The following is an 18,358-nucleotide window of genomic DNA, read 5'->3' as shown; positions in this document are numbered from 1 at the left end:
TTTCTTCATAGCAGCTAGTGTGGGGCTATGTTTTGGATTTGTGCTGGAAATGGTGTTGATAACACAAGGATGGTTTCGTTACTGCTGAGCAGGGCTTAGACAAAGTCAGGGCCTTTTCTGCCTCTCACCCCACCCCAGTGGTGAGGAGGCTGGGGGTGCACAAGAAGCTGGGAGGGGACACAGCCGGGACAGCTGACCCCAACTGGCCAAAGGGATAGCCCACACCGTATGGTGTCATGCTCAGCACAGAAACCTGGGGGAAGAAAAAGGAAGGAGGGATGTTCGGAGTGATGGTGTTTTATCTTCCCAAGTAACTGTTACATGTGATGGAGCCCTGCTTTCCTGGAGATGGCTGAACACCTGCCTGCCGATGGGAAGCAGTGAATGAATACCTTGTTTTGCCTTCCTTTCATGTGCAGCTTTTGCTTTACCTGTTACACTGTCTTTATCTCAACCCAGGAGTTCTCTCACTTTTACCCTTTTGATTCTCTCCCCCCATCCCACTGTGGGGGGGTGAATGAGTGGCTGTGTGGGGCTGCGTTGCCGGCTGGGGTTAAACCACGACAATCAGTAAAGAGAGGAAAGGTCTTGTCGTTGCTAAAGTTAGCAATCTGTAACTTAGGCACTAGATCTCTGCCAATACAGACATTCAGTCGTAATATCAGTCACAGCTAAATGGAGAGAGGGATTCAATTTTCCTTTTATTCCCCTACAAGTCAGGAGGTCATCTGGGGGATTAAAATAACGGTGCAAAAGTGGCATAAATGAAGGGACGCGGGCTCCGTATAGCCCTATATAATAGGGTATATATACCCTATATAATAGGGTATTCAGGAGACAAAACCACAACTTTTTTTTGTGTGCAGAGAGAACTTCTGTCTCAAGTGTCAAACCAAGCTGGTTTTTAAGAAGTAGAAGGACCTCTTTCAAGCAATCACAGTGTTTCCTTAGAGAAGTGCAAACTTATGCATCAAACCAAAGATGCTTGCAAAAAGCTGGAGAGTTATTCTTAAATCACTTTCAGCAAAATATTTAGTGCTCATTTTGTTTTGCAAGCACAGGATTCAACAGCACGTGATTGAAAATAAGGAGATGAAACTGGGGCTTTTCCCCAGTTTCTCAAGCTAAGCATTATATCACATTTTTAGGTGACTTTGTGATATGGTCAGTGGGTCCTTTCGTAATGCCTTTGACCTCTGTACCCCTACCCAGCCTTTTAGATATGTTCTTTGTATCTAGAGTTGCATTGCCATACATAACCTTGCTAATGTCACCAAGGTCAAAATAACTCCAGGTGTCAGTACTGAATACTATAATTATACCACCATCGTGTGCTTTGAGACAAAGCAAAAGCTTTCAGCCAGCCTTGCTGGTTAATAAATTCAGCCCTTACAGGTGTTACACCAGGGCCGTCTTGCCATACATCGTACACACAATGATCGTAAAAGCAGGAACAGCTACTTCGTGGAAATTTCTCACACATGCTCAGGGCACAAAGCAAGTGCAATTCAAAAGGTTTCTTCTTTATATCAGTGTTTTAGCGTGACAATTTCCCAACAATCCTGTTCTGCCAGCTTCAAAAATATATTCCCCATTGGTGTCCTAACCTTTCCACAGTTGCCCAGAATGACTTCATAGACTGACTATGATTATGTGCTCCAGATCAGTAAGGAAGAGCTGATGCTTTCTAGTCTGATATGCATCATTTACACTTCATGTAGCCTACCAGGCTGCCCATTACAGGTAAGCGTTGACCCCAGAAAGAAATTCCAGTGCAGATGGAGCAAAGCAGAGCAATATGGCAGAAAACCATTTGTACAATCACATGATAGTTAAGGGTTCTCAAGCTCTTTACACACCTTATCCTTACTTTTTAATAAAGCATGTTCAACTATATTACAAAAAATAATGCAGGAAGATGTTGGGGCATGTGCTAAAGAGGACAAGTAGGTACATGCCCAAGCATGGCTTGGAATTGTCCCATATTTTTGCTTTTGGAATGGAAGTCCTAAACCGTCAAGTTCCTGGGACCATTCAGGAGCAGACCTAAACTTTTGCTTGTGCGTCATACATACGTATTGGTTGAAGGAAGAGCTCGGTACACAGAAGGTACAGAGTAGCCCTTTACATTAGAAAGAGTTCCCTAACAATTTAGCACTTCATTGTGCTACATCTTTCTCCTTAGGCACACAGATACCGCTGAAGCAGTTTATATACCAGAGTAATTGCTTGAGCTCAATTCAGCATAGACAAGCCCAACAGTAAAATGTCCTCAGTAAAGCAGGACCGTTTGCACTCTGTTCCCTGGTTTGAGGCTCACTGTGACAACTATTACAATTATTGCCAAAATATAGAGGATTAAACCCTCAAAGAGTCCGTCATAAATTCTAAGTCGGCTCAGAGCTGGGCTACAGAAGTAAAACATCCCTCAACACTGCTCATAAGGAAAACTTTTTACAACTCGGATTCCAAGACTTATTTTCCAAGGAGGAACAAGAGGTCAAAGAGAGACAATGTACAACATTAGTTGAAATTGGAGATGGTATCTCTTACCTTTGGTGAGTGCATAATTTTTTTTTACCAATCCACTGTAATTCCAAGTGTTTCAGTTTTCAGAGGGAACTGCTTCCAACAAATAAGCAATGTCTGGGATTAATGAGGGTTAGATGGTTTGCACTTGGAGTTCTTCTCTTCTTAACTTGTATTGGTGAGTTGTGATCAAGTCAGAGAGGTTCACAAACAACTAAAACCATAACCACTGTATCACTCATATACTTCCTTATCCCAAGAAGCATCAGCTATAGGTCACTGAAGTTTATCACCCCAGTGCAAACATTTTTAAACTACAAATTTTTATCGGTAATTTTCATTGCCTGCAGCCCGTAATGGAGTTCAACTTCAGACGGGAATAAATGGTAACGCCTGAGAGATGGATTTGCTGATGCAGCTAACTCATTCAATGTCTAAATGAAACATGATCTCCTAAGGCTAAAGGTTGTTTTAAAATTATTTACCTACAGACTGATGATATAGGATCATAGAATCATAGAATGGTTTGGGCTGGAAGGGACCTTAAAGATCATCTAGTTCCAACCTCCCCCCCCCCCCCCAGCCATGGGCAGGGACACCTTCCACTAGACCAGGTTGCTCAAAGCCCCATCCAGCCTGGCCTTGGACACTTCCAGGGAGGGGGCATCTACAACTTCTCTGGGCAACCTGTTCCAGCCTCACCACCCTCACAGTGAAGAATTCCTTCCTTATATCTAATCTAAAACTACCCTCTTTCAGTTTAAAGCCGTTACCCCTTGGGCCTATCACTACATGCCCTTATAAAAAGTCTGTCTCCAGCTTTTTCGTAGGCCCCCTTCAGGTACTAGAAGGCTGCTGTAAGGTCTTCCCGGAGCCTTCTCTTCTCCAGGCTGAACAACCCCAACTCTCTCAGCCTATCTTTACAGGAGAGGTGCTCCAGCCCTCTGATCATCTTCATGGCCCTCCTCCCAACTCGCTCCAACAGGTCCATGTCTTTCCTGTGCTGAGGACTCCAGAGCTGAACACAGTACTCCTGGTGGGGTCTCACGAGAGCAGAGTAGAGGGGGAGAATCACCTCCCTTGGCCTGCTGGCCACACTTCTTTTGATGCAGACCAGGATACGGTTGGCTTTCTGGGCTGCAAGCACTCATTGCCGGGTCTTGTTGGGCTTCACATCAACCAACATTCCCATGTCCTTTTCCTCAGGGCTGCTCTCAAGCCATTCTCCACCCAGCCTGTATTTAGGCTTGGGATTGCCCTGACCCACGTGCAGGACTTTGCTCTTGACCTTGTTGCACTTCATGAGGTTAGCACGGGCCCACCCCTCAAGCCTGTCAAGGTCTCTCTGGATGGCATCCCGCTCCTCCAATGTGTTGACCTTGCCACACAGCTTGGTATCATTGGCAAACTTGCTGAGTGTACACTCAGTCCCACTGTCTGTGTCTCCAACAAAGATGTTAAACTGTGCTGGTCCCAATACTGTCCCCTGAGGAAGGCCACTTGTCTCACTGGTCTCCACTTGGACATCGAGCCGTTGACCACAACACTTTGAGTGCGACCATCCAGCCAATTCCTTATCCACCAAGTGGTCCATCCATCAAATCCATGTCTCTCCAATTTAAAAGCAAGGATGCCGTGAAGGAGAGTGTCAAATGCTTTGCACAAGTCCAGGTAGATGATGTCAGTTGCTCTTCCCTTATCCACTTACACTGTAACCCTATCGTAGAAGGCCACCAAATTTGTCAGGCACAATTTGCCTTTAGTGAAGCCATGCTGGCTCTCACCAGCCACCTTATTTTCCACGTGCCTCAGCATAGTTTCCAGGAGAATCTGCTCCATGATCTTGCCAGGCACAGAGGTGAGACTGACTGGCCTGTAGTTCCCCAGGTCTCACTTCTTTCCCTTTTTAAAAATGGGGTTATATTTCCCCTTTTCCAGTCAGTGGGAACTTCACCAGACTGCCACAACTTCTCAAATATGATGGGTAGTGGCTTAGCAACTTCATCCACCAGTTCCCTCAGGACTTGCAGATGCATCTCATCAGGTCCCATGGACTTGTGCACCTTCAGGGTCCTTAGATGGTCTTGAACCCGATCTCCTCCTCCTTCATTCTCCCAGTCCCTGCCTTTGCCTTCTGTGACTTGGGCAGTGTGGCTTGAGCACTTGCTGGTGAAGACTGAGGCAAAAAAGTCATTGAGTACCTCAGCCTTCTCCATATCCCAGGTAACCAGGTCTCCTGTTTCCTTCTGGAGAGAGCCCACATTTTCCCTAGTCTTCCTTTCACCAGTGATGTACCTATAGAAGCTTTTCTTGTTGCCCTTGATGTCCCTGGCCAGATTTAATTCTATCAGGGCTTTAGCTTTCCTGACCTGATCCCTGGCTGCTTGGACAATTTCTCTGTATTCCTCCCAGGCTGCCTGTCCTTGCTTCCACCCTCTGTCGGCTCCCTTTTTGTGTTTGAGTTTGTCCAGGAGCTCCTTGTTCAGCCATGCAGGCCTCCTGGCAGCATTTTTGCCTGACTTCCTCTTTGTTGGGATGCATCGCTCCTGAGCTTGGAGGAGGTGATCCTTGAATATTAACCAGCTTTCTCAGGCCCCTATTCCCTCCAGGGCTTTATCCCATGGCACTCTACCAAGCAGATCCCTGAAGAGGCCAAAGTCTGCTCTTCTGAAGTCCAGGGTAGTGACCTTGTTGTGCGCCCTCCTTGCTACCCAAAGGATCTTGAACTCCACCTTTTCACGGTCACTGCACCAAGGCTTCCCTTGAGCTTCACATTCCTCACCACCCCCTCCTTGTTGGTGAGAACAAGGTCCAGCGTAGCACCTCTCCTCGTTGGCTCCTCTGTCACTTGAAGAAAGAAGTTGCCATCAACGCATTCCAGGAACCTCCCGGATTGCTTATGCCCTGCTGTGTTGTCCCTCCAACAGATATCAGGGTGGTTGAAGTCCCCCACGAGGACCAGGGCTTGTGAACGTGAGGCTGCTCCTGTCTTTCTATAGAGGGCCTCATCTGCTTGGTCTTCCTGGTCGGGTGGCCTGCAGCAGACCCCCACTATAATGTCACCCATCCCTGCCCTCCCTTTAATCCTGACCCATAAGCTCTAGGCCAGCTCCTCCTCCATCCCCAGGTGGAGCTCCATGCACTCCAGCTGGTCATTGACATAGAGGGCAACACCCCCTCCTCATCTCCCCTACCTGTCCTTCCTAAAAAGCCTCTGTCCTTCCATCCCAACACTCCAGTCATAGGAGCCATCCCACCACGTCTGCGTGATGCCGATAAGATCATAGCCCCGCAAGCGTGCGTATGTCTGTAACTCCTCTTGTTTATTCCCCCTGCTACGTGCGTTTGCATAGAGGCATTTAAGTTGGGACCCCGATGAAGCCGACTTACTGGCTGGAGTGGCTGGAATTCCTTTGTGCTGCTCTTCAGGTGCTCTCCTACTGACCTGTGATCCTTCTCCAGGCTCTGGACATCTATTGCTGGCACTGGCATCAAACTGGTAGGAATGGGATGGATTGAGGTTCCCCTACCCCAGCAACTTTATGGGCTTCTTTCATTACTCTGTGGTTGTTCATTACAATCCTTCCATCTCTGCCCTCCCCTACCAGCCTCCGTAAGAACAGTCTATATTTATGTTTCCTATAGGGTTAACACTTTCTTTTTTTCACTGAGAAGCCCCGCATAAGTGACTGAAAAACTTGTGTACTTTCTGCATTACCAACAGAGCTGAGGAAAAAAGTTAAGTTCCACTTTGCATTTGTATGAGAGGTGCCACTTGTCTAACCAGGCAGCTACGGTAAAGCAACATATTCTCATGCTGTCTTTGCATTGTTTTACATTTTTGTAATTCAAACTTGTTGGAAGAGCTTACGCGTCCAGTGTGAAGGTGCGGTCCTGATATATTTGTTACAAATATAGTTTTTTAGCTGTTAGCACTGTCTGAACTTTTACTTGATCAATATTATGTTGATTCTAATCAAGAACAAAGTATTATTAGTGCTTTTTTTATATTACTAATGGTTAGGGGCAAACTTAACTTGCATGCTTTTCTTCTTTAAGAATATTTGGGCGTTTTCTTCAGTGAAAGGGGAGATTTTCAGGATTCTTATATCACGAGTTTGTCTATTTATTAGCAGAACTCATTAGGCTAGTCAAATGTTCCTGTTCAATGTGGTATATTTAAACTTCGAGAATAATAGACTGAAAAGACTTGATGTTTCATGCGATTGATCATATCAAAATAATACCAAAGCTAAACATTTTAAAAAACAAAGCCTGATACAGTTGTTGACTAAAAAGACTTGCCTAATGTTTTGTCTGAAAACTGTTTCCACTTTCACTTTTTGAGGAAGATAACAATTTTAGAACAAAGGAAATATTTTGCTGTGACTTGCATGCAAGTCAAGAAGAAAAGATCTAGAAACAAACTTTACTGATTCACAAACAAAGGATAGAACGAGTTCTTTAAGAGAAATGGAGTGATGGGTAGTGACATGCTAACAGAAGAAAATCTATCAAGGTGGGGCAGGGTGGTGGTGAGGATATCTTCATTTAAGTAACAGTGATCTGTTAATCCAGCTCTCGAGGAACTGGTCCAGATCTGATCATACATTTGCATTTGTTTAGAATCGTTCTCTCTGTTCTCAGCACTAGGTGGATTTCAGTAAGTAGAAGTCTTTCTCTCGAAATTAGTCCTTATCATAGCAACTTTCAAGACTGAGAATTAAGTAGTTAGTTGCATGGCACTGTTCAGCTCATAAACACTCCCCTATCTGTTAAGTACATATTTATAGCCTGGGAGGAACACTTGTAACTGAACTGTGGTTATACGTATGTAGTTACTTTGGTGGTTTCTGAAGAGCAAAGCAGTGCTTTCCAGTGCAACTCGAGTGTTTCTGTCTTGCAAAATCTGCTACGTTATTCTCAGTAAACAGGATCTTGACAGGTGAGAATTGCTCTGAATGCAATCCAGCAGAGTGCTCAAATGCAGCCTTACCTTTAACTATGCAAATACCCCTGCTGAGTTCAATACATGCATGCAAGACAAAATATATGCTCCTAAGTGCTTTGCTGAATCATGACTGGAATGCACAAAACCTGCAGGATTACATCACACAGGGCTTATTTCCATGGTCCTTAATACTTTTACTGATATTTATGGGAATATCACTTTTAAGGCCAATACAGGCTGCAAAGTATAACAATTTAGTCTAAGAAATTAAGCAATTTAAAATTTCAACAGACCGTATATTGCATGTTTTGCCACTAGTGAACATATATAGAGAAAGTGGAATTTTACATTTTAGAACAAGAATTCCAGACAGAAAATTGCTTTTACATGCAGCTGGCTACTGTTCTTACCAACTCGAACTTTTATTTTGGTTTTTTTGGTGATGTCTACAGAAATAGCATAGTCAGAGATCTTCTTTTACCTGACAAAACAAATTATAGCCATTTGTTTGGTAAGAGCATTGATTAAAGGTTTGATACGGTTAGAGAACTATGAAAGAATTCATTTCACTATTGATTAAAATATATATATATATATATACATACATACATACACACACACTCTTTTTTCTTCTGGTACTCACGACTTTAAAACTGCGAAGAATGCCATAGTGGATAGGAACCTGTCCAGCCTCCTTTAGACTCTTCCAGTGCAGTAGTGACAGAAATGGTCAGTGCCCCAAAGAGAAAAGGATTTCAGGCATCTGTCACATGAAAGACGTAGGCCTAAAAGCAAGGCCTCGATGTGGCCAGGCTCATGCATCACCTTCTCTGTAGCCGGAGCAAGCGCATTCCCTGCAAACAGCCTATCTCTGGATCCGTGAGATTCAATAAACAGCAAGTCAGTCCCCATGGCTACAGTCTAGGATGGGCCTTAATCTAAAGTACTTTTCATGGCTCAACTTGGAAGGCAAAAGGCATACTTACAACTACTTCAGTGGTATGAAGTGTTTTCACATGTGCAACAATCTGCAGAGCCATTTCTATTGGCACAAAAACTGCCTGTGGTCTTCTGTGTCTCAGTGGGAGCCAGGATATACTTTTGTACTCAGCTGTAGGTTAACAGCAGTCCTTAGAGATTCTGCTGTTAGTCTAGTAAATAGAATAGATTTGTTTGGTCTAGACTGTCCCTCAATTTTCCAATACCTTTGCCATCCCCTATGTGCTCTGAGGCTCTCTAGTGCTTACATGCTACCTTTTCCTTTTCTGGGCTTTTGCAGGAGTACAGAAGAGAAATTCATCAGTTGGGGTGGGTGGGAAGAGACTGAGCAAGATTTTAGGCAGGAAAGAGTAGAGGCGCAATTAGAGGAGTGATAAATCGGACTCTTCATCCCTGCAGCTTTTGCAGAGATACCCCAAGACCCCTGCACAGCCCAGCCTACCCTACCCTGTCTTTAGAATTTCCTTCCAGCCAGAGGTAGCTTGACTGAATTGTGTCATTAACAGCATGTCTGGCTCCACTTAAATTGGGCTGCCACAGAAAGAGGTTCCTGTGCTGACTGAGGTGGCCATCATGAGCCCTAAGTGGAAAAGCACATGTTGGAGAAAAAGCTCTAAAGGTCTTCTAGTCTCTCAGCAAGACAAACTGGGAAAAGATGGCCTTAGCAAAGGGAACACTTAACATTTCCATCCACGAGTACCTTACATCTCCTGTTCTTTGGCCTTCTTCCTTTAGTTAAGGGTGGTCTAGAGATTTTGGCAAGAAAGACTGGAAACTGATAAACAAGCTTAACTTACCATGGGAACACTCAAACCTTTCTTCTGCTCATTTACTGAAACGTGGGTAGGGTCTCGGTGAATTCATTTGTCTTGCTTTTGCAATGACTTGTCACCTCAGCTGCCAGTTTTCTCTTTCATATTTTCCTGGGCATGAGAATGGTTTGCTAGTGAGAAAAAAAAAAAAAAAAAAGAAGCCAGCGCTATTTGGTGAAGCAGTCTGAAGTATCTTGGGGTTGGTGGGGAGAGACAGGAATTAAGATGTAATGAAGCAGTGAGATGCAACAGGATGCACGCTTCTTGGTTGCAGGCATGCTTTCTTTCAGGCAAGAAGTGCACTCTAGCTAGGAAATGAACTTTTAAAAATCCTGCTGCTTGTAGGAGATAATCAACAAGATGATACCTTGAAGCATTCATACTATTTAACTTCCCCACTAACTAAAAAAATTTTACTCTGTGGAGAAGAGGATTTCATACCACCTAGTTTAGACAGAGAGTTTTCCTCTCTGAGGATGGAGAGGAAGTAAATAGGTAGGTATTTATTTCCCTTCACTACTCTGTATTGATGGAACAGCCCAGCACAGGCCATAGCACATAGAGGGCCTTCAGCACTGACCAGTGAAGTTTGCGTCCGATATACTTACCAAGATTGAAGCAACCACGGTTATTTAGGAGTTGCTCAAATGGAGTCGGTAGTGTTTCATTCTGGTGTCCTATGCTAACATTAGCTCAAGCAACAGCCAACTAAACAGACAGAGGCTAGAGGAATCGTGTTTAGTCTCAGGAGCAGATAGCAGTACTGATACAAGAGTTACTGGCCATTTGCTTTGCTTTGCTAGGTAGGGGTGAATCTCAGATTAGAAGTGACAGATCAGATGACACTAAGCAAACAGCTTGCTGATGAGATCTAAGCTGCATACAGCCAGCCCCTCTCTTCCCCACCCCATAACCCTAACAAGTCTTTAAAGAGGGATGGAGATAAGGTAAAGAAGAGCCAAGACATGCAGGGTATAATTTACCAAACCTGAGGGCTCTCCAATTTAAAGAAATCTTTGTTCTTTAGGCAGCCAGAGAGGTCTGTTCCAAATCCCTGCAGTTCATGCTACAGCTTACCTTAAAGTCCCTTTTGAAGGCTGTGGCTCCTAAAGGTCCATTACAGAGGACGGTGCTGCAGCCTGCAGGAGCAGCACTCTTTTTCCACTGGAGCAGGAAATTCCACAGGATTTACAGCAGTTTGGCCTTTTTATTGAAGTTTCTTGATGGCTGGTTTAGGCAGCCACGCTGCAGTTCTCTGGCCCAGCAGCAGGCCAGCATGACGTGGCAGCCGAGATGCAGCAGGCCAGGTGAAGCATCCATCACCCAGACCACTGAGGCTGTAGTGCAATCACCTGCAAAGGTGCAAGACAGCTTCAGTCCCTCCAGCTGCAGATCTCCCACTTCTGTGAACTGGCTGCTATGCGATCACACAGGTGATGTTTACAAGCATCTCTCTGTCATTTTTAATTAACCAGGCTTTAGTTAAATTTAATAGAAGTTATCATGCTCCATGGGAATGACTGCTGCCAGGACACACCTATTACATCAAATCCTCAGGGGACTGCAGTAGAGGAACACAATATGTATCATGTATATCTTTAGACACAAGAATTACATTCCGTTAATACTCTAATTCAAGACTGTAGTCCTCAAAACATACTCTCACATCTCACTGACACTATTAAGATCTGAAATGTCTGCCTTATTTTCTGAAAAACATAAAATCAATCCCGCACCTTCTCACAGACTCAGAGATGCTGCTATTTGAGGTACGAGGTATATAACTTAGTCTTGGAAGGCATTTGTTAGCAGTGGAATGAGCAGAGAACAATTCTGCATTTCTATTTCTATCTATAAAACAGAGATGCTGGCTCTTCTCTGTATCATAAGAACATCATATCTATACATGCACTTTAAGACCTGGATACTGCAGTGAAGACAGACTAAACATAGTCCTTGGTATGTGTAAAACCGTAGGACTTGGGAGGTAACCTGCTTCATGCATGGACTGCAATCTGTCCTTTTTACCCAGTCTGAATAGCAGCTCCTGACATGGCTCTGAACCATCTCCTTCACTTTCAGATTCCAGGGACAGGCCCCATTCTAGTCGTTAAGTCATACTTTCATAGCAGTTTATATTAAAGTACCATATGTGAAGCATGAAACACACAAGGCTTGGAGCTCCCGAGCAGCTTGCCTGTCTGCTGTAGGCAGGCCATGCTCAAAGTCCATACCAGCTTGCTCCTTTTTCTCCTCGATTTAGTGCAATGTGGGATGTATTAGTCTGCAACTGATTATGTTTCACTTGCTCCTACCTCCTCCTCCCCCGCCCCCGAATTGTCTTACGACTTACTGTGCATACAAAATTACAGCAAATTGCTCTCATCTGAACTTGAAATAATCTCTGCATTAGCCTTGCTTTTTTAAAAACCTTAGTTTTCAACAACACCTTTTATGACCTCAAACTTCGTCTGAGGCTCTGCATTTCAGTCTTCAGGGAATCTTCATGTTTTTCCTCTTACACTGCTAGGAGTCTGTACTTTCTCCATCTCCAGACCTCAGATAAACATTTTTAAAAGTTTTTGTTTATCATAGGAAAGACTAGCATTTCTTTATAAAAACAACTGCAATATTGATACATTTTACATTCTGAGGATGAGGCATATTCGAATTTCTAGAATTCTTGATGGGCACTGCCATTTGTTCCAGTTTCATGCAAACAGCTCATGTTCTTGACCAGACATTCAGTTTTGTAAGAGAAATCTGAAATTTGGTAACCCTTCCATAGTTTCACATGCCAAAACAAGATTTTTTTATTGCCTTTGGAGTCTATTTAATTATAATCAGCTCGGCTTTTGGTCTGTCTGCTTCTGAAGTAGAACAGATACTTATTAAAATCCATTTGTGGATGAGTGCCTCCTTCAGGTCACTGCTCGTGGTTCAGCTTAGCAAACCTCCAGCTATTTCAGAAAACCTTAGTGACTTTCAAGAATTTTGATCATTTTCATACACATTTTGCAGAGCGTTGAACAGCTACCCCTTCCCACCTGCCATTTACTGTTCTCTAGTTCAGGAGAGCATTATTATTTTGTGCAGGACTAATGCAGTGCAATGGAGGAAGCCAAAACACCAGAAATAATCAAAGTAAATGGTTTACAGATTACCAATGGGATGCAGAGTCTAGGAAAAGAAATGGTGGTGGCTTTTTTTTTGGTTTTTTGTTTTTTTTTTCAGGCTGTTTGCAACCTCAGAGAAAACCCACAGTTTTATGGGTCACAGGAAATGTTTATCAGCTCTTGGAATATCAAATATTGGCTGTCTTCAGACACAGCACTTCAGTAATTAAAAACTTCATTTGGCAGTGAAAGGGCGATGTGGCATCACAAGCAATGTCTACTGTATAACTGCATACCGTATCCTTGCTGCTATGACAGCTTTCTGGGAAGCCATTTTAGAGTTGGAGTAAATGAAGGCAGTTTACCTCTATCTGGGTTTTTGTCTCAAATATTTTAAAAATTCCATTTACACTTTGTGGTTTGGGGTTTTTTTGTTTGTTTGTTTGTTTTCCTAATATTGAGAATAAAACACATTCTGATTTAATCATGAGAGTCCAGGAGCTGGGTGGGATTCTTGGGCTAGATCTGAAACCCCTATACTTCAAACCATTCCCTGGCCGCAAGGCAATTTCTATAAACTTCAAATACTCACCAAGTATATTGTTTCTAGGGCATCAATTCAGTTCTATCATAACAGCTAAAATTATAGTTACAAACTACTTCCCAAATTTCATGTGTGTGAGCTTTTAATTTATGTTGAATGCTTGTTCCATTTCACCAGCTTGTTTTTCAGAAAAAGAAATGGAAGCAGAACCGTCTGCAACACTCCTCCTCACTCATCCACAAAGGAATTTGCAGACATCCATAATAAGGGAGCATGGAAACTAAAACCAATTAATGGAAAAATGATTGAAAAGCCATTAAAGTGATCTGCAGAACCTTATAAATAAAAGGCAATTAAAAAAATGGAAGCATGACATTTGTAATTAAATATTATATGATAAAAGTTTACATTTGTTATTCCATAAAGCTTTCAGATTAATTATTATGCCCAATTTTTGGAGAAGTGTACTGATTATAAAAGGAATCTTGTTTTCTTCTTAGGAAATACACCTGTCTTGATTACAAAAGCAAGAGTTTACTTTTAAACCTCAGTTCTCATGAGTTAGCTGAAATGCTCCATCTTTTCTCCACCTACTTCTTCAATGCCTCTTGCACAAGAACGTGGTGATTGTTCTGGCTATGAAGATTTAAGGGGGAAATGGAATTATACCTGTCCTGCAGAACTGTTAATATGCTCTTTCGTCTGTTCCACATCCAGCCAGCTGCTTTCCATGGTCCTAACCTAAAAATCACCTTTCACTCATTGCAGTGATTATTCCAGATAAACTTGCAAACAGAGTTATTTTGATCCCTGTCCTTGGTTGTGTGCTCTCCCAAGATACCTGAATCCTTCACCTCTCGGACAGTTCTGTAGGCTCTTAACTTTTGGTGAAGAAATCTTTAGCTATTTTTCACTAAAAAATGTGCAGCAAAGGCACAGTTTTCTTGAATCAAGAAACTAATGTGGATAGGACAGTTTCTGGCTATAACATTTAAGCAGCTGAATCTGAATTTAACATTTTCAGAAACGCTCCAGAGCCTTAGGAGCACAAAGGTGTGCTGATTTTGGGGGGTATTTTGCTGCTGTAAAGTACTTCACACTCCATGTAGCACAAGCACTGCTTAGTACTTAGAAGTATACTTTACAGCTCTGCATTAAACTAAGCACAGTGATAACTTTGAAATAATTCACTATGAAGCCTCTAAGCCCTTGAATAGCTTGGAAAAATGCAATACCTCTCTCACCAAAGAAATCAAGAACAACTCAAAAGATTTTCCCACAAAGATGCTCACTTGGAGTTAGGTTTCCCCAGTGCTTTGACATTAATAAAAATTAAGCAGTGATCCATCGTTTCCTTATCTCAGTATGACGGGCACATGCCTAACATCCCTCTGAGGGGTGAGCATGATGCAGGTACCTGCTGCTTTGCCCACAATGGTCAGTGCTAGTGGAAGTGCTCCAGATGACGAGTGCTACTGCACTGGACTCTAAAAAGGTGGACTATGCAAACTTTCTTCAGTGGATGAAGTATAGAAAAGGACTGACTATCCAGTTCTGGTACTTAATCAATGCTAATTTAAGACCATTTTTAGAAGTGTGAGGCTTAGTTTATGTAGGTTCCCCTCAAAAACTCTCTTTTTACAAAATAAATAATTTGTATGAATTACAGACTGAACAGGATTCTCCCACCCACCTCCACAAAAACCAGTGATGTTAGATTAGTTGTTGTAGGACAACAGTTGTGTGACTCTCTAGCTTCTCCCCACTCCAAGGCTGTATAGCAGACAAGTGCTATACAATATAAACAGCGCTGCTTCCACAATCCTAACAAACAGAGGTTTTAGGCTTATAATAGAGGCTATTTTTAAGCCACTGTACAGGAACACTAGCAAGTGATGACACCAGGATGTGAACGATTCTTTAACCTAACAGAAAAACCTAGGAATAATTTTGAAACAGTAACTGAAGAGCTAGAAAACGAGCAGAACAACAAGCACAAACCTTTTAAGTGATCCGTGTGCTTTGTAGTTCTACAGACTATATGACAATAAAGCAATTTCCCAGCATAGCGTATATTAAATATAGTACATCAGCACTACTTACTTGTACATGTGATTTCAAGTCTCTATCTGAGACTGAATTTGAAGTCTACTGGAACATGCAAGCTCCTAAACAACACCCAGAAGAAACTAACCTTGTAATCTGAGCATGTACAGGCTGGAACTAAAGGCATCGTCTCTGAAGATGATGGGAAATACAAGTTGGAAGGCAATTTTCTGAGTGGCATAGTCTTCTTGGAAGTGAAGAACGTCCAGCCAAGGGATAGGGGACTCTACACATGCCAGGCAGCACACCTAATACCACCTCCATACCTGGAAGCAAGCAGCAATGGAACATATGTATATGGTAGGGTTTTGCTAACCTCCATTTACAAGCCCTTCTCCCCAACATACAGCTGTAACAGGAGGTTCTTGCACAAGAGAAAAAAAATGCAATTATTTCGAAGCCAATGAATGAAAGATAATTTCACCATAATCTGAAATCTTCAAACCTGCAATGGTAGCCATGGATACTGAAATCCTGTGCTTACTTGCAGGCTGAGATCCAGTGTGACCATGAATAATTCCCAAGTTTCCCCACAGTCCTATACATTGCTCCTGTTTTGGCACAAAGGTGTCCTCTAGTCATGGGCTTATAGCAGGTGGAAGCCCTGTGGCTGCTAGAAATTTGGCTCTGGCGAAGTGGTGGACAAATCATTATTTCACATAGCAGTTCACTGAGAGTGACTTCTCATTTATCGAAGTAGCAAAAGTTTACCTCTTGGAAACCATATCCTTTATTCCCTGCCACACTTACGCTATGCAATCAGCAAACGATTGCATACATACAGCTATTGGCTTAAAGCTTGCAAAGGTGTCTAGATCTCTGGTCAAGTCTTTCCTTTTTACTACCATAAAACTTTAACAAGGTGCTCTGAAACAAAAGAGACTTCTAAAGAAAAGGTGTGTGTACTTGCTATTTAGAGACATTGATTTTTTTAATAACATTCCTAACACAGGTGTGCATTTTCACCTCCTTTCCAGTCTATGGGTCTGATTTGGTACAATGAAGCCTTTTCACCCTTCCTCCTCTTTCCTCCCTAGTTCTTGAATTTGGGCTCGGCTTGTAGCTGGAATATACTTTGACCTAATTTTAGGAGAGTGTACTGAAAGTTACCTGCACTGGAACCCAGTTTTAAAGTTGTGTTACTTTCTGTTTAAGAGTAGAAGAGAGATCACAAGCCTCTTCTAAGACATCAGATAAGTTTGTCATCTGCATTACGATTGTGGTAACCTGTGCAACTGTCCTAGTCTCAGCCACGTTAGTCCGTGCTTGGGTAAGTGTTTTGCTTTAAAGTCATGCATGTCCTAAGTAACAGAGTGGTATTTTATTGGCAACAAGATGCTGTTCACATTGAATTTTCTCTTTATGTGAAGGGGGCAGGGTGATGGAAAAAAACCAAAACACCTCATCTGAGGTCTCAACTCACCTTAAAAAAAGGGACCCTATTAAGAAATTTTCAAAGCACCTGTTTTTATCCATATTGCGAGAGTGGAACAGGAGAAGTAGGAGATCTTCAGTCACATCTAACTTTTCACAAGTTCAGTTAGGTTACAAATTAACTTTGTCTTGGAAAATCGGTGTTAATACAGGTGTGATTTACAAGTATAGGTTCACTGGTTTGCGGTTAGATATCTAGGAAACTTTCTTATAGTTTGCATCTGAAAGGAACGCTGTACGGCCTCAACACGCTTCCCTTTGTTAGAGAGTGACTAACCCTATTCTGCTGGAGAAGGGGAAGACAGGAACGATACGCTAGACAGAGAAAAGACAGGGACCCAGATGTAAATTGTATTTCGGCACTAGCATTGCCTCCTTGAGTACAACTCATTCCTCTCTTCTCTGCCTCAGTTTCCTCTGTGGAATGAGAGGCAGAAACGATGGCTACGCAAATATTTTCAACTTCATGAATGGAGAGGCAGATGAAAAAAGAAAACCAACAAAAGCCCAGCAATTACTAGGTGCTCAGGACACTCACCAGAGCATTCTGCTGCACAAGGGGGCACCCAGGTAACAGCAGCACCTCACGGCCTCCTTGGTCTTGCCTAGGAAATTGCAGGACACATTGAAAAACAGGTATGCACCCAGATGATCATATTACTTGAAAACATATTCAAATTGCAGAGCTCGGATAAATACGTTTCTTCATTTAGCTGAGAAAGAAACATCATCAAAATACTGAAAGAAAGCAAAAATTCATAAGGACTTTCATGCAAGATGATACCTAGATCAAAAAGTCTCCAGTGGATTTAATACCATTGGGAGAATCTTCCCAAGTCTAAACTGGACACATTTGAGTGATAGCCATTATGGAGAAGACTAGAGGCCGTATCCTCCCAGCTTCTTATCACGCTCCCAGTGCCTTATATCCATCTCAAGTTTTCTTGCTCATACTTTCAAGCAGTTCACAAGCATTTATTTGGCATTTGTTATTGTGTCAGCTGCTTATTCCTGGTGTTATCTAATAGGATTAGGGGGATGCAGAAGGTGGGGATGCACTGCTCCTGTAATACTTTGGGAGATTAAATGTTTTCTTTGTAACATTTTAAAGTCTTATTTCATTTTGCACCAAGTTATAATGGAACGTTTTCTCCCCTCCCTTCCTTCCCCACCTCCTCCCATGTTTGAAGAGCGGCGTGTCACCTTGGAAAACAGCATGTGGGATCTAGATGAGAGAGGCAGGAGAAAAAAGCTTTCAGGAGCAGATTTGTGGTCACTGTGGGAATCAAAAGTGTAAATTTGAAAAGCACAGGATTAACTATAATCTCAGATTTCAATGTGAGGAGTAATGAAACTGTATGCTCTTCTACATTCTTGTTAAAAGTAAAACTATTTTTCTCCTTAGAAAGACAGTGGCAAAAACATCAGGTAAGATTTATCATTGTATTTCAGAAGCAATTCAAAAGGAGCCTGATACATTTGAAAGAATTCTGCCATTTATGTACCTACTTCCTTTTATTCTAAGAATAAATAGTTTCTAAGTTGAATAATGAGATGTTAAGAAACCCCACTGCCTTCTAGTTAATTAGAAGCATACCAGCATAGGAGCCCATAGATCCATCTACACAGCCTCCTAAAGAAATTAAGATATATTACCTAGCAATCCTGTTATAGCCTTGTTGACGTTCCTATGTCTAAATGCAATCTACATGACAACAGATATAAGATACTGTTCTAGGTAAGGACATGCTGCTGTAATGGATACCTCTGAAAACCTTCATCTCTCCCCTGAGCAGAGCATTTGGAGAGAAAAAAGGAGCAGGGCATGGAATATTTAGAGAGACATAAAGGCAAGGGCAGGTGCGCT

The sequence above is a fragment of the Platalea leucorodia genome, assembly GCF_965183815.1.
Source record: "Platalea leucorodia genome assembly, chromosome: 2".
Taxonomy (NCBI): domain Eukaryota; kingdom Metazoa; phylum Chordata; class Aves; order Pelecaniformes; family Threskiornithidae; genus Platalea; species Platalea leucorodia.
Note: the sequence above shows the minus strand (reverse complement) of the source record.